At 45.1% G+C, this 25,961-nt stretch overlaps 1 protein-coding gene across 6 annotated transcripts in view; it reads right to left on the bottom strand.

Moving 5' to 3' along the window:
- Window positions 1–13,362, bottom strand: part of LOC130122616 (cullin-9) — a 268,978-nt gene extending 255,616 nt beyond the window's left edge. For 5 of the 6 annotated variants that reach the window (XR_008811248.1, XM_056291554.1, XM_056291556.1 and 2 more), the window contains exon 1: window positions 13,254–13,362. The gene's annotated coding sequence lies outside the window, so the exon portion shown is untranslated. The remainder of the gene's footprint in view (window positions 1–13,253) is intronic. The other variant, XM_056291558.1, reaches the window with a different exon arrangement.
- Between the last annotated feature and the right edge of the window lie 12,599 nt (window positions 13,363–25,961).

Raw genomic sequence — 25,961 nt, 5'->3', positions numbered from 1 at the left:
GGTCGATTAAAACCAAGGTCCTGGCATACCTCAATGACAAGTATAGCGACTCTGACATCACAGAGCTTTTGGACATTGCGTCATTTCTGTAATTGAAGGTTTTTCTTTTTACAATTAAATAGTTAAATAATGTTATCTATATCAATTCATCTCATTTCCTCGTAACACGTAGGCCTGTTCTACAGGAAAGAGCAGTTTATATGTTGACTGTTGTGTTGCTCATACTATAGAATGATTTATTGCTGTGTTTAGTGGATAACTCAGAAGATAATGAACTTAAAAAAAATTGCATACTAAATCGCAATCACAATGTTGGTCTAAAAAAAATAATCAAAATTAGGTTATTTTCCCAAATTGTTCAGCCCTACTGACAGGTACATGGTTTGTTTACATGACGGTTTCAGTGTGGACAGAGAGTGTCCGATGCGACACGATAGTCAGACATTCACTTGCTGTTAGGAAAACATCACTACACATCACCTCTAGTGCATCAGCATGGGAATACAGCATGGAAATCAAAGAAAGTTGAATCAGTTCATGTGGACACGTTTATTGACAGAAACATTTCATCACCAATCCAAGTGACCTCTTCAGTCTAAACTGACTGCAGGTATCCCCACCCAGGACTCCTGGCACGCAAAAAAACAAAAAAAAATCTTAGGAGCCATAGGCTCCTAAACCCAAAATATTTAGGAGCCAAATCAAATTCTCAGGAAACAAAATATAGTGATGTCATATGCTACATTGTTAAAGGGCTGCCTCACGCTGCCTTTTCTTTCCACTCTGTACTGTCTGCCTGTTTGCTCTGCCTTCCATAGTCTAAACCAGACATGGAGGATCATTTGTCCTGCATATTTTAGATTTCTCCCTGCCCCAACACAGCTGATTTAAAGGATCAGTTTGTTATGAAGCAGCTTCAGGAGTTCATAAGTTGATCATTTGAATCAGCTGTGTTGAAGTAGGGAGAGATCTAAAACATGTAGGACAAATGGTCCTCCAGGAGAGGTTTGAAAAACACTGGTCTACACAATGTCTTCTTTACATACACAATATGTGCAATGTTCAATATACTGCAATCATATAACCATAAATACTTACATGTCCAGTCTTCTTTTATTTTTTTCACTTTTTTATTCAACTATGTAAAATTAGTTGTTTCCTGCTTATTCAGGCTCAGAGTCCATCCCACCACCACCACGTCAGTGTCACTTGTCCAGCCAGTGTAGCCTAACCGTAACCCTAAACTATAATAAGCCCCTATCCCCCCTGTTGCACCCATGTTAACGCTTGCACCATCTGCTCCAAAAGCAATCATTTTTTGTACCCACCAGTTTAGATTGGGTAGATCTGCATTTTCAAGCAGTGACTTGATAGTATTTAGGGTTCCTTCTGCATGACTGTGATCAAATTCGACCAGCCCTACTCGACGGGTCACAGCGGTTCCATCAGATAAGTACCTAAAGTATACAATAACATTGTCTTTTTCTGAGACATCTGTTTCACAATCAGTTATAACAGAGATGTAATTTGCCTTTAAAGCCTCCTCTAGCACACTGCTTTTCAATTCATCTGCAATGGAACCTACAAACTGCACATACTACTACTACTACTACTACTTCCGGCTGCTCGTTAGGGGTTGCCACAGCGGATCATCCGTTTCCATTTCTTCCTATCTTCTGCATCTTCCTCTGTCACACCAGCCACCTGCATGTCTTCCCTCACCGCATCCATAAACCTCCTCTTTGGCCTTCCTCTTTTCCTCTTCCCTGGCAGCTCCATATTCAACATCCTTCTCCTAATATACCCAGCATCTCTCCTCCACACGTGTCCAAGCCATCTCAATCTTGCCTCTCTTGCTTTGTCTCCAAACCGTCCAACTTGAGCAGTCCCTCTAATATAATCATTCCTAATCCTGTCCTTCTTCATCACTCCCAATGAAAATCTTAGCATCTTCAACTCTGCCACCTCCAGCTCCACCTCCTGTCTTTTTGTCAGTGCCATTTCCAAACCAGTGCCGTTTCCAAACCATATAACATAGCTGGTCTCACAACCACCTTGTAAACCTTCTCTTTAACTCTTGCTGGTACCCTTCTGTCGCAAATCACTCCTGACACTCTTCTCCACCCTGCCTGCACTCTCTTCTTCACCTCTCTTCTGCACTCCCCGTTACTTTGGACAGTTGACCCCAAGTATTTAAACTCATATGCCTTCGTCGCCTCTACTTCTTGCATCCTCACCATTGCGCTGTCTTCCCTGTCATTCACGCATAGGTATTCCGTCTTGCGCCTACTGAGTTTCATTCTTCTCCTCTCCAGTGCATACCTCGACCTTTCCAGGCTCTCCTCAAACTGCACCCTACTCTCGCTACAGATCACAATTACATCCGCAAACATCATCATCCACAGAGACTCCTACTTGATCTCATCCATCAACCTGTCCATCACCATTGCAAACAAGAAAGGGCTCAGAGCCGATCCTTCATGTAATCCCACCTCCACCTTGAACCCATCTGTCATTCCAGCCGCACAGCTCACCATTGTCATATTTCCCTCATACAAATCCTGCACCACTCCCACATACTTCTCTGCAACTCTTGACTTCCTCATACAATACCACACCTCCTCTCTTGGCACCCTGTCATATGCTAGGGATGGGTACCGATATTCGGTACCGACCGAATTAGGTCGGTACTACCGAGTACCTATTCAAATAAAGTGAAACGGTACCTAATTTCGGTAATTGTGTAATAAAGATTTTAAACCCAGCCACTGAGGATGCACAAGCCAGTGCATCCTTAGTGCCGGTCCCAAGTCCTGACAAATGGGGAGGGTTGTGTCAGGAAGGGCATCCGGCGTAAAATCTTTGCCAAATCAAATATGCGGATCATAAATAAGACTTACATACCGGATCGGTCGAGGCCCGGGTTACCAACGACCGCCACCGGTACCGTTAACCAGCAGGGTGTTGGTGGAAACTATGCTACTGTTGGGCGAAGGAGAAGGAGAGGGGGAAGGCATGTCCAGAGGCAGCAAGAGAGGAGGAAGGGTAAGAGTGTGGAGGTGAGAGTCGGAACTTTGAATGTTGGCACTATGACTGGTAAAGGGAGAGAGCTGGCTGACATGATGGAAAGAAGAAAGGTAGGCATACTGTATGTGCAAGAGACCAGGTGGAAGGGGAGTAAGGCAAGGAGTATCGGAGGTGGGTTCAAACTCTTCTACCATGGTGTGAATGGGAGGAGTAATGGGGTAGGGGTAATTCTGAAGGAAGAATATGTCAAGAGCGTGCTGGAGGTGAAGAGAGTGTCAGACAGAGTGATGAGTATGAAGCTGGAAATTGAAGGTTTATTGCTGAATGTTATCAGCGCATATGCCCCGCAAGTTGGGTGTGAGATGGATGAAAAAGAAGAATTCTGGAGTGAGTTGGACGACATGGTGGAGAGGGTACCCAAGGAGGAGAGAGTGGTGATTGGAGCGGACTTCAATGGACATGTTGGTGAAGGGAACAGAGGTGATGAGGAGGTGATGGGAAGGTATGGAGTCAAGAAGAGAAATGTGGAAGGACAGATGGTGGTCAATTTTGCGAAAAGGATTGAAATGGCTGTGGTGAATACATATTTCAAGAAGAGGGAGGAACACAGGGTGACATACAAGAGTGGAGGAAAGTGCACACAGGTGGACTATATCTTATGTAGAAGGCGCCATCTAAAAGGGATCGGAGACTGCAAGGTGGTGACAGAGGAGAACGTAGCTGGGCAGCATCGGATGGTGGTCTGTAGGATGACTTTGGAGACCAAGAAGAGGAAGCGAGTGAAGACACAGCCGAAGATCAAATGGTGGGAGTTGAAGAAGGAAGACTTTTGTGTGGAGTTCAGGCAGGAGTTAAGACAGGCACTGGGTGGTAGTGAAGAGTTGCCAGATGGCTGGACAACCACTGCAGAAATAGTGAGGGAGACAGCTAGGAAGGTACTTGGTGTGTCATCAGGACAGAGGAAGGAAGACAAGGAGACTTGGTGGTGGAATGAGGAAGTACAGCAAATTATACAGAGGAAAAGGTTGGCAAAGAAGAAGTGGGATAGTAAGAGAGATGAAGAAAGTAGACAGGAGTACAAGGAGATGCAGCGTAAAGCAAAGAGAGAGGTGGCAAAGGCAAAGGAAAAGGCGTATGGTGAGTTGTATGACAGATTAGACACTAAGGAAGGAGAAAAGGACTTGTACCGATTGGCTAGACAGAGGGACCAAGCTGCAAAGGATGTGCAGCAAGTTAGGGCGATCAAGGATAGAGATGGAAATGTGCTGACAAGCGAGGAGAGTGTGCTAAGAAGGTGGAAGAAATACTTTGAGGGGCTGATGAATGAAGAAAATGAGAGAGAGAGAAGGTTGGATGATGTAGGGATAGTGAATCAGGAAGTTCAGCGGATTAGCAAGGAGGAAGTGAGGGAAGCTATGAAGAGGATGAAGAGTGGAAAGGCAGTTGGTCCTGATGACATACCTGTGGAGGCATGGAGATGTTTAGGAGAGATGGCAGTGAAGTTTTTAACTAGATTGTTTAACACAATCCTGGAAAGTGAGAGGATGCCTGAGGAGTGGAGAAGAAGCATATTGGTACCGATTTTCAAGAACAAGGGCGATGTGCAGAACTGTAACAACTACAGAGGTATAAAGTTGATCAGCCACAGCATGAAGATTTGGGAAAGAGTAATAGAAGCTAGGTTAAGAGGAGAGGTGACGATCAGCAAGCAGCAGTATGGTTTCATGCCACGAAAGAGCACCACAGATGCGATGTTTGCTTTGAGAATGTTGATTGAGAAGTATAGAGAAGGCCAGAAAGAGTTGCATTGTGTCTTTGTAGATTTAGAGAAAGCTTATGACAGAGTGCCGAGAGAGGAGGTGTGGTATTGTATGAGGAAGTCAGGAGTTGCAGAGAAGTATGTAGGAGTGGTGCAGGATACGTATGAGGGAAGTGTGACAATGGTGAGGTGTGCGGTTGGAATGACAGATGGGTTCAAGGTGGAGGTCGGATTACATCAAGGATCGGCTCTGAGCCCTTTCTTGTTTGCAATGGTGATGGACAGGTTGACGGACAAGATCAGGCAGGAGTCTCCATGGACGATGATGTTCGCGGATGACATTGTGATCTGTAGCAAGAGTAGGGTGCAGGTTGAGGAGAGCCTGGAGAGGTGGAGGTATGCACTGGAGAGAAGAAGAATGAAACTCAGTAGGAGCAAGACGGAATACCTATGCGTGAATGAGAGAGAGGACAGTGGAATGGTCAGGATGCAAGGAGTGGAGGTGACAAAGGCATTTGAGTTTAAACACCTGGGGTCAACTGTCCAAAGTAACGGGGAGTGCAGTAGAGAGGTGAAAAAGAGAGTGCAGGCAGGTTGGAGTGGGTGGAGAAGTGTGTCAGGAGTGATTTGCGACAGAAGGGTATCAGCAAGAGTTAAAGGGAAAGTTTACAAGATGGTTGTGAGACCAGCTATGTTATATGGTTTGGAGACAGTGGCACTGACGAAAAGACAGGAGGCGGAGCTGGAGGTGGCAGAGTTGAAGATGCTAAGATTTTCACTGGGAGTAACGAAGAAGGACAGGATTAGGAACGATTATATTAGAGGGACCGCTCAGGTTGGACGGTTTGGAGACAAAGCAAGAGAGGCAAGATTGAGATGGCTTGGACACGTGTGGAGGAGAGATGCTGAGTATATTGGGAGAAGGATGTTGAATATGGAGCTGCCAGGGAAGAGGAGAAGAGGAAGGCCAAAGAGGAGGTTTATGGATGTGGTGAGAGAAGACATGCAGGTGGCTGGTGTGACAGAGGAAGACGCAGAAGACAGGAAGAAATGGAAACGGATGACCCGCTGTGGCGACCCCTAACGGGAGCAGCCGAAAGTAGTAGTAGTAGTAGTAGTAGTGTAATAAAGATTTTAAAAAAACAACGATCGGGTATTATTTTGAAAATTGACTGGATGCTTTCACACACAGATTAGCAATGGCGTCTCGCAAGTGGTCGAAAGTATGGCTACACTTTACTCAAATCGACCAAGACAAAGCTCGATGCAATATATGTCACCAAGCATGCAAGGCTGGCCATGGCAATACCTCGAACATGAGGAAACACTTGTGAAGCACAGAATTTATTTACATGCTGAAGAGTGTACCTACATCTTTGATAAAGCTAAAGAAGCTAACGTTAGCACTAACGTTGTTACGGCTCGCCCACCCCACGCCGGTAGCCAATCAGCTCGTCAGGGCTGGGCTTAGTCGTCAGGGCTGGGCTTAAATTTGCTGGTCTCCCAGCGCCTGTTGCCAGTTCGTGCCGTAACCGTCTCGGTGAGGTGGCTACTCTTCCCTCCATGCGTATTCTCTCTTGAGTTTGTCTCAGCCCGTGGATTTACCGTTTTCTCTGTTTGTTGGGACTACCCGCGAAGCGGATTACTGGGCTCTTTTCGTTGCCGTGTGCGTTTTTCTCGGTGGACCTTAAAGGGACATTTCGGTTCATTTTGGGTTTCCTGCTTCCTAGTTGCTCCTTGTCCTTCCGTTTTGACCTTTGTATGAGCTATTAATAAAGTACACCAGTTTTTGGCGAACTCTACCTCTGCCTGGTGTCGCGTGCTTGGGATCTCCCACAAACCCTAACAGTACGAACTGGCCATGACGACCCCAGCCGGCACAGAGAGCATGCCGAGACCAGTCCGGTTCGAGCAGCTCTCATCGAACAGGTCCAACTGACCAACTCCCACACCCGGCAGCTAGAGGCGGCCTCTGTCGCTGTGAGGGATCTCCAGACTCGGGTCCAGCCCCTCCAGGTCACTGTGGATAACCTAACGGGCCAGCAGGCGGCGTTGGTGAGCCAACAGGCAGAGATCCTGCGGCAGTAAATGTATTAAATTAAGAAATTTTGACTTCTTTTTTTTTTTACTAATGAAATTACAAAAAAGAAAAAGTACCGAAAAAAGGTACCGTTGCGTACCGGTACTGAATTCCAAGTACCGTACCGTATTGGTTCAAATGTGAACGGTACCCATCCCTATCATATGCTTTCTCTAAATCTACAAAGACATAATGTAACTCCTGGCCTTCTCAATATTTCTCAATCAACACTCTCAAAGCAAACATCGCATCTATGATGCTCTTTCGTGGCATGAAACCTTAACCTAGCTTCTGTTACTCTTTCTCATGTCTTCATGCTGTGGCTGATCAACTTTATACCTCTGTAGTTGCTACAGTTCTGCACATCGCCCTTGTGCTTGAAAATCGGTACTAGTATGCTTCTACTCCACTCCTCAGTTATCCTCTCACTTTCCAAGATTATGTTAAACAATCTAGTTAAAAAAAACCCACTGCCATCTCTCCTAAACATCGCCATGCCTCCACAGGTACACTACCGTTCAAAAGTTTGGGATCACCCAAACAATTTCGTGTTTTCCATGAAAAGTCACACTTATTCACCACCATATGTTGTGAAATGAATAGAAAATAGAGTCAAGACATTGACAAGGTTAGAAATAATGATTTGTATTTGAAATAAGATTTTTTTTACATCAAACTTTGCTTTCGTCAAAGAATCCTCCATTTGCAGCAATTACAGCATTGCAGACCTTTGGCATTCTAGCTGTTAATTTGTTGAGGTAATCTGGAGAAATTGCACCCCACGCTTCCAGAAGCAGCTCCCACAAGTTGGATTGGTTGGATGGGCACTTCTTTGAGCAGATTGAGTTTCTGGAGCATCACATTTGTGGGGTCAATTAAACGCTCAAAATGGCCAGAAAAAGAGAACTTTCATCTGAAACTCGACAGTCTATTCTTGTTCTTAGAAATGAAGCCTATTCCATGCGAGAAATTGCTAAGAAATTGAAGATTTCCTACACCGGTGTGTACTACTCCCTTCAGAGGACAGCACAAACAGGCTCTAACCAGAGTAGAAAAAGAAGTGGGAGGCCGCGTTGCACAACTGAGCAAGAAGATAAGTACATTAGAGTCTCTAGTTTGAGAAACAGACGCCTCACAGGTCCCCAACTGGCATCTTCATTAAATAGTACCTGTTAGAGCCTGTTTGTGCTGTCCTCTGAAGGGAGTAGTACACACCGGTGTAGGAAATCTTCAATTTCTTAGCAATTTCTCGCATGGAATAGCCTTCATTTCTAAGAACAAGAATAGACTGTCGATATTTCAGATGAAAGTTCTCTTTTTCTGGCCATTTTGAGCATTTAATTGACCCCACAAATGTGATGCTCCAGAAACTCAATCTGCTCAAAGAAGTGCCCATCCAACCAATCCAACTTGTGGGAGCTGCTTCTGGAAGCGTGGGGTGCAATTTCTCCAGATTACCTCAACAAATTAACAGCTAGAATGCCAAAGGTCTGCAATGCTGTAATTGCTGCAAATGGAGGATTCTTTGACGAAAGCAAAGTTTGATGTCAAAAAAATCTTATTTCAAATACAAATCATTATTTCTAACCTTGTCAATGTCTTGACTCTATTTTCTATTCATTTCACAACATATGGTGGTGAATAAGTGTGACTTTTCATGGAAAACACGAAATTGTTTGGGTGATCCCAAACTTTTGAACGGTAGTGTATGTCATCAGGACCAACTGCCTTTCCACTCTTCATCCTCTTCCTAGCTTCCCTCACTTACTCCTTGCTAATCCAGTGCACTTCCTGATTCACTATCCCCACATCATCCAACCTTCTCTCTCATTTTCTTCATTCATCAACCCCTCCAAGTACTCCTTCCACCTTCTCAGCAATCTCCTCGCTTGTCAGCACATTTCCATCTCTATCCTTGATCACCCTAACTTGCCGCACATCCTTCCCAGCTTGGTCCCTCTGTTTAGCCAATCGGTACAAGTCTTTTTCTCCTTCCTTAGTGTCTAACCTGTCATACAACTCACCATACTCCTTTTCTTTTGCCTTTGCCACCTCTTGCTTCACTTTACGCTGCATCTCCTTGTACTCCTGTCTACTTTCTTCATCTCTCTGACTATCCCACTTCTTCTTTGCCAACGTCTTCCTCTGTATAATTTGTGGTACTTCCTCATTCCACCACCAAGTCTCCTTGTCTTCCTTCCTCTGTCCTGATGACACACCAAGTACCTTCCTAGCTGTCTCCCTCACCATTTCTGCAGTGCTTGCCCAGCCATACGGCAACTTTTCACAACCAACCTATAAACTGCACATGCTGTATAGTTATCGTATGTCTTTGACACATCAATGCCATTCTTCTTCATCAACAGAGTCTGAAAGCAAAACTTACTTTCAATTTTACTTTCAATTCCCTCATCTCTTTTCTGTGACTTTATCACTAGCATGTTGCACTGCTTACACTATACGCCCATTTCACGCCGTGGCCATCTTGGATTAAAAAAAAAACCAAGCGGTGGGAACTTAGCCACGCCCCCTTCTTACTTCATTGAAAACACTGCTGGAAGCAACATGTCGTACTGCTGTGTACCATCCTAAATTCAACTGACACATTAAGATGCCATATGGCTAAATGTTTACTCCTCCTGCTATTATTGCAACATACATTATGTACATGTAGGCCTACTGTATGCATTGAGCTGCAGAGGTTGCACCATGTACAGCCAGTTAAATAATATTGGGGTGACCAGTTTCACTGTGACTAAAATATTAGAAGGGGGACAGAAGTTTGACGTTGAAAAATGTTTGCTCCTGTTTGTAGTCGCATTGGTGACTTAATAGTGGAAGAAGATGAAGAGGAACATGAAGAGGAACATGTGGGAGATAGGTGAGTTGTTAATGTCAGTATTCAGGGAATTCTACCCAAACACAAGAGTGATACTAGACTGCACAGAGATCCGCATCGAGACAGCTAGTTCGAAGGTTTTGAACACCATGACATACTCCCATTATAAAAGTAAAACTACACTGAAATCCCTAATTGGGATCACTCCCTCAGGGTCAGTTAGCCTGGTAAGTAATCTATACACAGGATGTATTTCTGATAAGGAGATAACTAAGAGGTCAGGTGTTCTGGATCTCTTAGAGTCAGGTGATGAGGTCATGGCCGATAAGGGCTTCCTTATCAAAGACCTGCTCGATGAAATAGATGTAAAACTTGTCATCCCTGCATTTTTAGGCCCAAGTGGACAGTTTAGCTATGATGAGCTCACAGAGTATTGCTGGCTTGAGAATACATGTCGAACGGTCAATAAGACGCATAAAGGAGTACCACATTTTTGATGGGAGTCATACCCCTTTCACTAAGTGGAACAGTCAACCAACTGTGGACTGTGTGTGCTCTCCTAACAAAATTTCAGGGACCACTGTTTTAAACCTTTGTTAAATTCAGCTGACAAGAAAATAGTGCACACAAACCTTAGATAGATTGAAACATATTTAACTTCATTTCAGTACAGTCCCATTTTTTAGCCCACACCTTGAGATGAGCAATCACTATCTTAGTTTAGTAAACAATTGATGATTTGAGTTGGTAGCGAGTTCCAGTTTATTGCTACAACAGGATGACAGTTGACCGAACATATTTTAGTTTAAAATGAACCAACAGTTTTGTTAAAGTTAAAGGACAAAGAATGAAAATATTGTAGATGGGGCAATCTAATGTATAAATATTGACTGTACAGTATAAAAATGAAATGTATCTTATTTTTTATTTTATTGTGATTAAACAGCTTCTTTGAATACAGCCCTGTGTGTGTGTCTCCTCACTGGCACAGCAGAGGCAGAAAGTACTCGAAAAAGAAAAGATCCAGCTTAGTTTTCATATTGTGGTAAATGACGGTAGGTGCTCGAGGTTGGTAGTCCAAACCATGTTTGCTGCTGGCCCCGGTTGCATTGATTTCCGATTGAGTAAGAAGGGGGCGTGGCTAAATTCCCACCACTTGGTTTTGTTTTTTTTTAATCCAAGATGGCCGCTGCCTGAAATGGGCGTATTGGGGTGGCACGAGGAGCAGACCAAGCAATGTTTCACCATGCTTCATCGCGGTTTCCTTTTTAAAATGACTTGAACTGGTAATGAACTCTGTTTTACCAGCAATCTCTTGTCCTACTTGAGCACAAAATGTGCAGTAATGAGAAAAGAGATTGTACATCACTGTCCACATTCTGTAATAGAAACAGATGGAAATCGGTTTCGACAAAAGCTGTAATTTAACTGAACCTGTTCTGTTCTACAGCGCTCAAATCGGTCAAAATTCGTATTATCGGTTAAACGGTTAATTATGAACATCCTAAATCTCCGCATTTTTGGAAATCTGCCTGTTCCTCTTCTCATCTACAACATTCGCCGCTGTACTGAAAAGTCGCTCGCTATCTACACTTTTGCATGGCATGCAGAGGTAGGCTCGTTCTACTGGATATGATAGATGCGCTTGGTTATCATCATCTGTGAAGGAGTGCACACTGATTGAATCAGGCTGGGATGACTCAAATGTCACTTGAGAACTTTCACCAGTCGAGTTGGTCTCGACATTGTCGGCATCTGATGTAGAGGAGGCTGGGTTTGAACAGCCAGGGAATGAGAAAAAGTCCGATATTTTTCGTTTGCGCATTTCATTTTCTTGCTAGCTGGCTAACGTTAGCTAACTACGCAGTCGGTTACATCTAACTTCCAAATTCAAACTCCAACGAACTAAATTTAACACCGTTCATAAAGTTAACGCTTCAATTTTTTTAACCCGATAAACAGGACGTTAAACTATCTTCAACCACTGTTTCTGTTCATCTGTACAGCTGACGCTTCAACCGCCGTAGGACAGGAGTGCAGACAAGTTTATGTATTGGAAACCGTACAGTAGTTCATGCGATAGGTCAGGTAGACGCAGGCGCGAGAGGAGATGAGAGTTCAGTACACAAACAAAACGTATGGACATTTCTTCTTTTTTTGCTTGTGGGTAATGGTGGCCACTGACGACTGGCAGAAAAAGAAATGGTCGCAACATTAAAAAGTTAGTCACATTGGCGACTATTTTAGTTGCCATCTGGAACCCTGCCAACCTTATAAACAATCAGTTTCCTATGCAAATAGGCGTGACTATTAACTAGAGTTTCAATGGCCATGTGTACTATTCACAGTGGGGAGGGGGGAGTGGCTGGCAGCATTGTAAGATAGCGACAGACGTACTCTCAGCACACACCCCCCCCCCCGGTTTAGGGATGGTCGCTCCCTCTTCACATAGATGGCCTCTTTGACTCCCCGTTCACACCAGCATTCCTCCCTATCTAGGATGTGCACATCCTCATCCTTGAAAGAGTGTCCACTGGCTTGTAGATGAGAGTAGACTGAAGTCCTGGCCTGACACGTTAACTCTTCTGTGTTGTGCCATCCTCTTGGCCAGCATCTGTTCAGTTTCCCCAATGTACCAGTCACAGCAATCCTCCTGGCACGTAACAGCGTATACTATATTGCTCTGTTTGTGTTGGGGGACCCGATCCTTGGGGTGGGCCAATTTCTGTTTAAGATAAAAACAATTGTGCCGCCCAGTGACTGTTGGGATAGGCTCTAGCATCCCCGCGACCGAGAGCAGGATAGCGGCTTGGATAGTGGATGGAATGGACAATTGAACCTATCTAGTAATATTATAGGAGTCAATGCTTATCCCAAAGCCACTTTCTCAGTGTCACTCAACTTAAGAGTTGTCAACTAGCCCTCCCACCTAGATTTACAATGAAGTTCTTATCAGCTCGGGAGACCAACTTGTTATTTGCTTATTTTACCGGCCAGTTGTTCCTCGTCTTGGTTAAATGTTTACACGGGGAAGGTGTCAACCCCTGGACAGGACACTCATTAATTACTACTCCGGCTCTCTACGATTCCTCTCCTCTGAATAAAACGCCGGGGCACCCCTTCTTCCTGAGACTGGAGGTCACATGGTGTTGAGCTGGGCGTGCTGTTTAATGTCACCTGCTCGGGGTTCATCTAATTACTGGAATCGCTCGCCAAGCTGCTCGTTTACTGTGGCCTGGTATTGGAAAGTTACTCTGCTGAACCACAACGGCATCAGCCGACAATAAACAAATAACACTATTTTCTAACACAATATATACGGCACAACTTGTCATCACTGTTAAGCTAAGATCTGGCTCGCTAGCTACCCAACCGCAATTTCAACCTGCGTTTCCAAGCAATAGCCTGTGGCTGTTAGGGGAGGAGCGGCGGGCCTGCCCGGGCTGGCTACCGCTTACTCCGGGTTGGGTGAGGTAAAGCCTTCCGTCTGGGAAGCCAAGACAGCCATGCCTGGGACACAAAACCACGCCGGGAAGCTTGGGGCTTACCTGCCGTGCCACAGACTCGACCCTCAGTTCCTGTCTTCGAGTCCGACCGGTGAAGGTTTTACTCCTCTGTTAAGTGTCGTTCCAAGCCTAGACCATGTTCTGAGACTGCGCACTGTCTCCGGACGCTCTCGTCTACAGATATTATGCAATAGCAGTCAACGTTATTAAGCAGTAGCGCCATCGACAGGACTGGAGTGTGGCCAGAGCAACTCACTCTCTTCCCATCGGCAACAAAGACAAAAGTAATAAAAACATTTTCTTTAAATTTTCACGATATTTTTCAAACTATTATACATTTTATTTCCCGGTGGTGGACTTGACACTTATTTCACAGTTATCCATTGCTGAAAAGGTGTCTTTATTGATCATCAGTCATTTATAGGGAAATCTAGAGAATTCTCTATAAAACTCAACCATCATGATCAGAACTAAGGAGTGCACGAAGCTTCCAGCTCGGTCAACGTCAACTGCAGTCTGCACCATTTTTACAAACAAGTACTAAGTACAGACTTTTTTATGGCTCATAATTCACTGGATAACCATCCATCCATCCATCCATCCATCCATTATTCAAACCGCGTATCCTGCTCTCAGGGTCGCGGGGATGCTGTAGCTTATCCCAGCAATCATTGGACAGCAGGCGGAGACACAGTCCGAGACAGCCTTCACTGAATAACCGAATATGTTTAAACAATTAGTGTGTTTTAGAGGGAATGTATTGCAGCAGAAATGTAATTCACATAATTTGTTGCAGCACAACTTGATATTTTGTCAAATCAGCTTGATACTAAATTGACACAAATAATCTTAAAACGAGGCATTGGTGCAGTGTAAGGCTGGTGCATCCTGGTTAATGTGGAAGGTTGATTACAGTATTGATTATACAAAATGCCACCTGATACTATTTTTTTCCTAATTATTATCATGGTTGTAGTAATTATTTATAATAATAATTAATAATCACCGTCATTATTTATTAATTGATATAATATTCACTTTTAATATTTGGTGAATATATGACTGTCTAACTTTAATAATAGCATGTCTTTTTATCATCAGTTTATGAATTGTAGATGTCTGTAACTGACTAGTGTGCCCCTAATATTCTAAAGACAGGATAATTAAATATATTATATCTATTTTTTAAAATCGGTTTATTGGGTTTTGCAATTTTTCCAAACAACACAAACAATCAAGTTTTTGCATCCCCTCCCTCTTTCCCTCCCTCCCTCCCTCTCTCCCTTCCATCCCCAGAACCAAGATAAACAGTTCTCTCTCCCTGGCCTGTACTTTGTTGTGAAGTGGAAATCAGCCAATTCTGCAACCCACCTGGAAGTGGTTGCATTCAGTTTTGCAGTGGAAAGGATTTAGGTGAGTGGGTTATCACTATACACAGTGAAGTTTAGAGCATAGAGAATAAGCCAGAATAATCGCGGAACTTGTCAGTGATTGCCCACTTTAAAGCTAGAAATTCCAGTTTGCCTGCTGTTAATGTGCGAGAGCCATATGCAATGGCCCTAAGCTTACCATCTTGCTTTTGATACAGAACTGTTCCTAAGCCTTGGTGTGATGCATCTTTATGTACAATAAATGGCTGAGTGAAATCACGGAAGCCTAACACAGGTGGGTGGAGCAAACAATCAATCAGTTGTTCAAGTGCCTGTTGATGCTGATCAGTCCAGATGATTGGCTTGTGAGAGGGCACAACATGGCCCACTTTCTTTGTTTTTGATTTTATTTTGTTTTTGATTTCCTTGTGTGGTCAGGGACCTCGCCTGGGTCTGCTTTCAGGAGGTCATACAGACAACTGGCTTTCCTGGAGAAGTCCTTGATGTAGTAGATGAGCAGACCACGCATTTTTCTGAGCTGGTCCACATTCTGTGTTCTAATGTCGTTCAATACCCTTACAGCTTCAAAATCAGCTGGATCAACTCTGCTGCTCTCCGCAGAAACTAATCTGCCCAAATAATGAACCTCGGGTTTGACGAAATCACACTTACTTGGCTTGAGTTTGATGCCATGTCCTCTGAGCCGCTTCAACACTTTCCACACATCTTCCACATGATGTTCAAAGGTTTTATCGAAAACCAGTATGTTGTCCAGATAAGGGATAGAGATGTTATCCTGGAGCCCTTCCAAACAATCCTTCATACAACGTTGGAAGGCAGCAGGGCTGTTCATGAGACCAAAAGGAATGTGTATCCACTCATAAAGTCCCCACGGGGTAACAAAAGCTGTCAGTGGTCTGCTTTCTTCAGAGATAAATCCCTGGTGGTAAGCTTTTCCCTGGTCCAGGAGGGAGAACCAGGAATTACCACCCAAACTATCCGTGATGTCCTGGACTCGGGGGATCGGTTGATGGTCAGGATGGGTCTTCCTGTTTAGGTCTCTGAAGTCTATACACAATCGGTGTGTACCATCCTTTTTTCCTAATGCACACGACAGGTGAAGAATATGAAGAGTTAAGACTTCCTTACCCAGCCCTGTGCTACCAAGCCATGGAGGTAGCCCTTCATCTCCTCATACAGTGGTCTGGGCACTAACATGTATGTGCATTTGACTGGTTCAGGGTCTTTTAGAGAGATGGCCATTTGCAACCTTTCAATACAGCCGATATCATTGTCTGATCATGAGAAGGAGTGACACTCCTCTCTAAACATGTCTCACTACCTGTCTCTGATCTTCGCTCAGGTGACTTAGATCTACAGGTGAATCCCACTGTTCACTAGCATTACATGGGGTTTCAAAACTAGTGTGGTTCACTGTAGCTGGCATTGCAGATTTTTCAAATATCTGGGCAAGGAACACGGCTATAATGGTCTTTACTGCGTCAACTACAGTGCACCCTGGCAAAACAATGTCATGGTCAGTTGGGTTAGAAACATCAATGGTGATGACTGGAAAGACACCTTTCCTGACTCTGATTAGTCTTATCATCTGGCCACTGGGGGTTCAGTTCGAGCTGAAATAGCATGGTCATGTCCTCTTTGAAGGGCTGGGTAGCTACACGATACTCAGTCTGACTGCTACTGTGTCTTGGTACTGCAACCACTTCTTTCTTTGTTTTCACTGCACACTCATCTGTCTGCTCTGCACTAACCGCCTGTATAAAAGCTCTTGCCTTGTTTCTTTTTCTTTTGTTTGCTTTGTTACAGTGTGATGGCGCGTTCTCTCTCACACACACATACAAACACTTAACTAAGCTCAACAAAATTCGGCTCTAATTTGCTCAAAATAGCACAATAACAATTTCTGAACACTTTTAACATGTTAGCAAGTTACTAAAGTCACATTAACTGTTTATAATCCACAACATACCTGAAAAAGGGTTGAAATAATTACTAAAGTGATAAAACAGGTGTTTCCTTGATGAGTATTTTATTGGAATGAGGAAATTATCGCGAATTCCCCTTGGTAGTGGGTGGAGACAGAAGCAATCGATCTCAGACTACCAGATCAAGACCACTCTGTAGATCACAGTTCAACACCATCCATCCATCCATTATCCAAACCGCTTATTCTACTTTCAGGGTCGCAGGGATGCTGGAGCCTATCCCAGCAATCATTGGGCGGCAGGCGGGGAGAGACCCTGGACAGGCCACCAGGCCATCACAGGGCATCAACACCATTACCGCTCAAATTGCACAACAAAAAACAAAGTAAGCAATGAACATGAACCCACTGTGTTGCTAATTTTCAACAGATTTTCAATACACCATTTATCCTTCCAACCTGTCACAGCAGCTGTTAAGGAATGGCCTGTGCCGTCCACAGTCAAAGAGCTACAGTCCTTCCCTATGTAGTTACTACAGGCGATACATTGAAGGGTTCTCAAAGATTGCTGTTCCATTGCATGATGTGGCGAATCAGTGTCACAGTGCTTGCAGTTCAGCTAAAGCCAACCAAAGGCTCAGTACATCGTGGGATATAGAGTGTCAAGAGGCCTTTGACAAGTTAAAGGAAAGACTCATTACTACACCAGTTTTTGGGTTTGCAGATTTCACTCGCCCTTTCATTTTAGACACTGATGCAAGTGGCCAGGGTCTAGGAGCTATCCTATATCAGCAGTAGGGTGGGAGGCAAAGGGTGATTGCGTACACAAGCAGACGGCTAAGAAATTCAGAGAGAAATGATAAAAACTATAGCAATACGAGATTGGAGCTGTTGGCATTCAAATAGGCCATACTAAAGAAATTTCGGGGTTACTTGCTGGACTCGAAGTTCACAGTCATAACCGACAATAACCCCGTGTCATCTCAAAAGTACAAAACCTGGAGCCATTGAACAAAGGTGGGTGGCACAGCTAGTTGTTTTTGATTTTGATGTACAGTATCGTCCATGCAACCCAGCAGCAGATGCTCTCTCACGACATCCTTTAGCAGGGGAGCCGGAAGCTAACAGAGATGACAGAGTTTGATGACTGCATCACTATTTGTAACATGATATGTAGGGAACACCCCTTGAGTTAGAGTTGATCTATGCAGGGGCGAAATGCTGCTGGGTCAATCATGTCAGGGCTCTACAGGCAGGGATGTGCCAGCCTTGTGTTAAGGAAGCCACACCAACTCTCCTGGGCTATTCCAAGGAAGAGTTACAGACTTTTCAAGGTCAGGATTCTGTGCTCAGTGGTTTCTGCAAATTTTTGGATCAAAAGTGTAAGCCATGTCCACAGGGAACGCGCAGTCTTCCCACAGCTGTGAAGTCACTGTTCAAGCAGTGGAAACATATCAGAGAGAGAGATGGACAGTTGTACCAGGTGGTTGAAGATGTAAGTCAGGGAGAATGTTTTCAGATGCTTGTTCCTAACTGTCTGCAGAAACAGATATGGGAGAGTGTGCATGACTCTATGGGGCATCAAGGCATAGAGAGGACCCTACACTTGCTGAGGCAAAGCGCATTTTGGGTAGGCATGCACAGAGATGTTAAACAGTGGGTTAAAAACTGACAGTGCTGTATTTTAACAAAAATGCCAGATCCCAAGATTAATCTACCTATGAAGTCATTTCTTGCATCTAGACTTCTAGAGGTGGCGGCAGTTGACTTCACAGTGCTTGAACCAGCCCCAGATGGCAGGGAAACTGTTTTGGTAATCACCGATGTGTTCACAAAGTTCACTCAGGCTTTTCCCACTCACGACCAAAAAGCAGAGACCACAGCAAAGGTGCTGTTGAGAGAATGGTTTATGAAGTATGGCATACCTGAGCGATAGCATTCTGATCAAGGCTGTAATTTTGAAAGTGAAGTATTTGCTGACCTCTGTAAACTGTATGGGGTAAAAAAACAAAACAAAAAAAAATACGCGTAACCCCTCATCGCCCGACTGGCAACGCACAATGCGAACACTTTAACCGCACCTTACATGAATTGCTGCGCAAACTTCCCACTGACAAAAAGAGACATTGGCCTGAGCATTTACCAGAACTGGTGTATGCCTATAATGTGATCCCACATTCAGCAACAGGCTACTCCCCATATTGTTTACTTTATGGGGTGGAACCACATCTTCCAGTCAATGCACTTCTTGCAGATGAACACCCTGGAGGTAAGAAACTTGACTGGCTTGCAGTTCATCAGGCACATGTCAGAGCTAAGGAATATGGAAAGCAAAAAGTGACAGAATGCATTGCCCTGCAAAGGGACAAAGTGTACTGTCCGTCAGTAGAAGTAGGTCATCACCATGTGTATCTGTGACAGGCTTGCAGGTCATAATAAAATACAGGATGTACGGGATGCAACTGTATACCAAGCTGCAGATATACTAGCAAGCATTTACACAGTACAGCCTCTAGAATGAGGACGAGTTAAGAGGGTAAAAAGGGTGGATATCAGATTGTGTGTTAATCTGCAAATCCAAATTATCAAAGAGGTGACAGAACCAGTCTGTGAACCTGATGTGGTAATGAAAACAGAAACTGAGTCAGGGAGGTCAGATGGGGAGACAGAGGGGGCAATTATAGTTGAGAAGGGTTCCTTATACATTCTAATGTTGATACTGTGAGTTACCCTGTCAGGGACTGTGAGTATGATTCAGTAAATTCTGAGTGTGAACTGAGGGAAGTTGAGGTAACTGCACTCTAAGAACTGCTGGGTTAAAAATAACCCAATTTGGGTTATTTTGGTAACTCAGTGCTGGGTCAAAAAGGATTATATTTGCTACCCAAAAATTGGTAAAATGACTACATTGTTGAGTTAAATTTTAGTAACCCAGTGCTGGGTAAAAAAGAGTTATATTTGCTACCCAAAAATGGGTAAAAATGACTACGTTGTTGAGTTAAATTTTGGTAACCCAATGCTGGGTCAAACATTTCTACCCAAAAATGGGTAAAAATTACTAAGTTGTTGAGTTAAAACTACCAAAAAGTGGGCTGAAAAATACAATTCAAATTTTGGGTTATCGGTATCACTTGGGGTTTAATTAATTTTATTGTGTGCTGAGTCAGGGAGAGACTGAGTCTATTGAGCTGGAGTCCAGGTCTGAAAAGCAAGCTGATGTACAGGCTCCTTTTCCAACTGTTCAGCAAAGAGAGAAAGTGAATTCTGTTTTAGGAGTCCAGCCCCCTATACCTGCCACTTACATGAGTAAAAGAGTAAATGCAGGAAGTCACCCAAACCCAAATCATGAGCCCAGGTCCGTTCTAGAGTTCTTGCCTTTAAATCCCGCAATGGTATCTCATATTGCTGCGAGGTTAGGAACTGTGTTTTTTGGGGAGGCGCTTAACGAGGATACAAATAGTTACTCAGTCACTGAGGACGCTGACAGTCAAGCAGGGGAGAATGTAACCAGGTGGTAAAATAATCTATGGGAAGTAAAGTCCATGTGGATGAAGTTCTCCATTGCTGCGAGCCGGCTGGGGGTGTTTACTTTGGACAGCAGGGGGTGTGGGTTCAACAGTTCTGGGAGCAGTACTAGATTAGATTGTTTTATTAGCCACACGACCAAGGCCAGTGGAATTTGTTTTCGGTACACATTAAACTCTGCAGCACAATATGTATGCCTGCTGAGTGGCCAAGGAATGCTGGGAAAATACAGGAAGTACACCATAATGCGATTTTTTTGTTGTTGCTGGAGATGGCCACTGGTTCCAACGATGAAAACATTTATCAAGTATCTTCTGTTCTTTTGATTTTAATTATTTTACACAACATTGTAATATAGTGGTTTAATGTTGGTTGATATACTTACGAAAGACCATATTTTGTGCAATTATTTTGGTAGGATTGCAGATGGTTGCGGACTGAAAACCACATGTGCAGAGCCCAGTTTGCCATGGGTGAATACGCAATGAAAATTTGATGATTATTTCTGGTTTGCTGTTTTGTAATGTTGTTTGGCAAATGTGTAAAACAGAATGAATGTTGCTTTCTCTGTGAACTGAAATGGCTGCTAAATTTGGTATATTAGCACAGATGCTTTAGAGAATTTACACGGAAGGGTGGTGGCTGTTTCCTTTCGTTTATAGAGTTGACACTGCCGTATTTGTGCCATATTTGCCACCAGTTCTGTGATGTGTTGTCTGTACTGGAATATTACTGAGTTTCTTGGGGTTTTATTGGGGTTTTTTTTTCCTGAATGTTTCTTTTGATTTGAAAAATTGAAATTTGAAAGCCTGACCGCCGAGGAACGTAAATATTTTTTTTAATATAAGCTACTTTCTATAATTGGGGAAACCAGATTTTCACATACACTAACAGAAAAGAAAAGAAAGTCCCCACCAATTTTTATTACATGGTGACCAACATATTACGATTACGCTCAAATGCTTAACCCAATGAGTCCTTTGAACAGACTGCTTTATGAATATTTTACGAATATCAAATGAGGAACTTTAGGAGCTATATGTCATCTGGCCCATATTGCATGTTGGATCATAACTTTCTCTTTTCCAGTAATACTCTTCTCCATTCATCTATGCTTTGACTCGAAGGCTTCCTGCAGTTCATCATCCCTCTTCACTTTATCATATCTGCCGTTTTTTATTGATAGAAACACAAAGTCAAATTCATTCTCAGACGTCAGCCGTGCCGGCCATTAGTGTCTCTCAGAGAAAAGTCTTTCTTTTTAACTGGGTTAGAGCGCATTAACTTCACAGGCTTTATCAAAGTGAAACAGACAGGAGGAGAAGATAGTGCTTTCTATCCCGAGTAACAGGAAACATAAATTCAGATCAATCCAAACCACCCTGCACCCAACCAAAGGACAACAGTTTCCCCTCAGGAGATTCACAAAGTATCCCTGAATAAATCTACAAATTAGATAACATAGTAGTCATAACTGAAATCCGCCCGCCTTCGAAATGCCACCTAATTTAGTCGCACTTCTCTGTCAGTCGCTGGGAGGCGGTGTTGAGTCCGTTGCTGTCCTGCTGTCCCAGCAGCGTCTGGAGGAAGGTGTCGCGCGCGCGCGCGCACACACACACACACACATACATACTAATCCCTGCAATCCAAATGTGCAGAGAGCTTTTCGGCTTTAGGACCCTGAAGAGAAGCCCTCGGTCTCTGTCCAATCCTCACGCATTGTGCCGTGCCCGTGCCAGTGGACTCCCCGGGCAGGACAGCTTCCTTCGGATTCCGCGTGCACGCGGTGTCGGTGTCGGTGTCCGGGTTCGGGTCTAGAAGGTGGCACACAACATAACGTGACACCAAACTTCCTCCAACCACTTTCTTTTCTCTTTTACTTTCCATTCAAAAACAGCGTGGGAGTAAACAAGAGTATAGCGGAATGTGAGTTAACACGGATTCCGGACCAGCATTTTCGGGAGCAACATTTCCAAGGTTCTGTGTTGTTCGGATCTGTGGATGTGGACCGCGGGTTGGATCCTTTCACGTGGCAGGTAAACCTTCATAAAGAGCCTCATCATGGACGCTTCAGTATGTATGTTTGAAAGAGGATAGGGGGATAGAAAGGTGGAGGGATGGAAGGATAGGGAGGTGGAGGGATAGAGAGGTGGAGGAATAGCGAGGTCGAGGGATGGAGGGATAGAACGGTGGAGAAATAGAGAGGTGGAAGGATAGAGGTGGAGGGAGAGAGAAGTGGAGGGATGAAGGGGTAGATAGGTGGAGGGATGGAGAGTTGGAGGGATAAAGGGGTGGAGGGATGGCGTGATAGAGCCGTAGAGGGATGAAGGGATAGAGAGGTGGCGGGATGGTCAAATGAAACCTGCTTTGAAAACCACATTTATTTGCGCGCACGTGTGTGTGTGTGTGTGTGTTTTGAGGCGCGATTGACAGCTGACAGGAGGGGAACGTCTGCAGATTCTCCGCCGGTTTTTGTTCTCTGCACTGCGGACACCCCCTCCGTCTTTCCGCTGGTCATTTTCATCTTTTCCACTCCCGGAAAGGAATCCGTTTCATAAAATCGTGGCTTGTTCACAGAGAGGAGGACGTTAAAAACGATTTCAAATCTGAAACCCACCAAACCTGCCTGAATCCTCTTGTTTGGTCATTGAGGACAAATTCTTCAAGCCGTTCTGCCTAAACGTTTCCATCTGCACATCATTCCTTCATCTTCCATTTTCATCTCCGACCGCCGGCAGCAGATGGTGACAGAGGATCGTGATGAAGATGCAGAGTAACTGTAAGGTATCATGTTCGATTGAGAAATGAGGTTAGATTCATTCTGACTGCTCAGAATCTGTTTTTTCACGTCCTACAAAGTTCTCGCCTTTTCGTTTCTCATCTGGTGAATTTCACACAAATGTGCCCTAAGAGACGTGAAGCACCGTGTCATTTGACAGACATGCGGACCGTCCGCCGTCCATGAAGCGCCTCGATCCGCTAAACCACGGTGAGACTCCATTAAAACTAATGGACGACCTTCATCATGTCCAGTGATCAGTTCTCAAAGGAAGAGGTATAAGGACGGACACACACACACGCACGCACGCACGCACGCACGCACACACACAAGCTTTGAAACATGTTCAGTGAAACATTTAACTGGACACAGGATGCTGCTCGGCAGGTGTTAGAATCCACTCACATGAAAGCACATGCGCGCGCGTGCACAAATGCAAAAATACACATGCACACTTATACGTACACAAATGCACACACAAGCACTCACGCAATTGCACATACACAGTAAAATCCTGAGTGTTGGAAGAGGATTTGGCATCTGAAATAACAGATCACGATTGGCAGCCCAATCTTCAAAGAATACTACTACTTTCGGCTGCTCTCGTTAGGGGTCGCCACAGCGGATCATCCGTTTCCATTTCTTCCTGTCCTCTGCATCCTCCTGTCACACCAGCCACCTGCATGTCCTCTCTCACCACATCCATAAACCTCCTCTTTGGTCCTCCGCTTTTCTTCTTCCCTGGCAGCTCCATATTCAGCATCCTTCTCCCAATATACCCATAATCTCTCCTCCACACATGTCCAAGCCATCTCAATCTGTTTACGTTGGGTGGCCCTACAGGCAAATTTTACAAAATATGGCAACCATTTCTGACTTACATGAAAATGCTAAAACGGCGTACTCTTCCGTAACTGATTCTTATTCAATCAAATTACAATGTAGATTAGCTATAGACAGTGGCGCAGTCGCCTCACCGCAAGAAAGTCCTGGGTTCGAACCCCAGGGTTGTCCAAACTCGGGGGTCATCCCAGGTCCTCCTCTGTGTGGAGTTTGCATGTTCTCCCTGTGTCTGCGTGGGTTTCTTCCGGGTGCTCCGATTTCCTCCCACAGTCCAAAGACATGTAGGTCAGGTGACTAAATTGTCCCTAGGTGTGACTGTGTCGGCCTGGCCGACACCCTGTCCAGGGTGTCTCCCCACCTGCCACCCAGTGACTGCTGGGATAGGCTCCAGCATCCCCGTGACCTGAATTCGGACAAACGGCTTGGATAATGGATGGATGGATTAGCTATAAACAACCCTGACTAATATATTATACATCTTTTTTGTATGTGTATGTTTACATTTTGATCTATTTTTCTATTTGTCTATTTACGTTTAATTTTTTTATTTTATTTTTCATTTTAGTTCTGTAATATCTGACTTTGTTTTTCTGGGGGGGTATAAAAATGGACAACATGCAAACTTTTGTATCTTGGTATTTTACATCGAAGGTATTACAAAGCTGGTATGTTGTCGAAGAAAAGGAAAATAACATTTAAAAAAAGAGAAATAAACATTGTGGAATATTGTTTACACACACAGAAAGGTGTCACGGTGAGAGGACCCAAGTGCAGACGGTGGAGGGCCAACCGGCTCCGACAACTTTTTATTACACAAAATTAGCAAACAGCAGGTACAGATAGCAGGGAAAGCTCACAACAAGACGTGGCAAAACTTAAACAGCAGGTACAAGCGGCAGGAATAAACAATGGGGAAAGCTCACAACAGACAAGGCACTCTGGCGAACAAGAGTCTGTGTGTCTCAGTGAGAGTGTGAAATGAACCGACAAAGCGCCAGAGCACCCAAGGGGCATATAAATGCAGGGGAGACCAATCAGGGAGATAGGGCGCAGGTGCGCAGGACCCGTACAGCCGATAGGAGAAAGGGGAGGGAGATTGGGCGCAGGACAGGGCAGAAACCGGACAATCAATTGGAGAAAGGGGAGGTGAGCGATGCCGAGTAATCAGGGTGAATTAAAACACCAATCGGGATGGGAGAGCGCTGATGACCCAGATCACACACACACACACACACACACACGAAAGAACCCCCCCCTTCGGGATGGATTCCAGACGTCCCAAACAAACAGCCCATGAGCGCCAAGCAGGATGGACAGAGGGTTCAGGGGGAGGATGAATGGGACCAGGGATCTCAGGCGGATGGCCTGAGGGCTGGAACCGATCGGGAGGGTGACCCGGATGCAGGATAAAGGAGCAGATAGCTCCGGCGGATGGGAAGATGGATGACCTGGAGGCTGGCGACGCCGACAGTACTGCCATGGCGGGATGGCCACTCGGGAAACAGACCTCGGAGGCCACTTGGGGATAGGTTTCGGAGGCAGCGGGGCAGCTGCTTGGGGGACAGGCTTTGGAGGTGGCAGAAGGGCCGCTTGGGGGACAGGGCTCAGAGGCGGCGGAAGGGCCACTCAGAGGAAAGGCTTCGGAGGCGGCGGGGCAGCCACTCTGGGGAAAGGCTCTGGAGGCTGCAGGGCAGCCACTCTGGGGAAAGGCTCTGGAGGCTGCAGGGCAGCCACTCAGGGGACAGGCTTTGGAGGCAGCAGGGCAGCCGTTTGGGGGACAGGCTTCAGAGGCGGCAGAGCAGCCGCCCGGGGCACAGGCTTCGGAGGCGGCCCAGCCGAAGGCTCAGGAACAGACTGCACGTTTGCAAAGACGGCCGACAGCACAGGAAGAGACCAACCATTCTGGAACTCGAGGATGCTGGGCCGCTGAGCAGCTGAGGCTGACAGGTCAGCTGAGGTGGCCGGTGGAACAGGAACCTGTAGAAGGCATCGGCTGGGCGGTGGGGCTGGCGGCTGGTAGTTGGATAGGACATCGGCTGGCTGCTTGGGGACATGGGACTGGCGGAGACTACGGGGACCTCCCCTGGCCAGGTGGGTTCCCCAGAATGGGTCCAGGGTTGGAGCCGGCTTGGCTCCACCCATTGACTGGTGGCTTACCAACCAGTAGGCAGGCTGGCGGCTAGCGGGTTCACAGCCAGCAGACTGGGGGACAGGCTGCTTGTTATCCAGCCAGATAACCCCCACCAGAGGCTGTTCACACCAGACACCGGCCTCAGCCTACGTTGTCT

The sequence above is a fragment of the Lampris incognitus genome, chromosome 13 (assembly GCF_029633865.1).
Source record: "Lampris incognitus isolate fLamInc1 chromosome 13, fLamInc1.hap2, whole genome shotgun sequence".
In the NCBI taxonomy this organism is placed as follows: Eukaryota; Metazoa; Chordata; class Actinopteri; order Lampriformes; family Lampridae; genus Lampris; species Lampris incognitus.
Note: the sequence above shows the minus strand (reverse complement) of the source record. Positions and strands in the feature narration are given on the sequence as shown.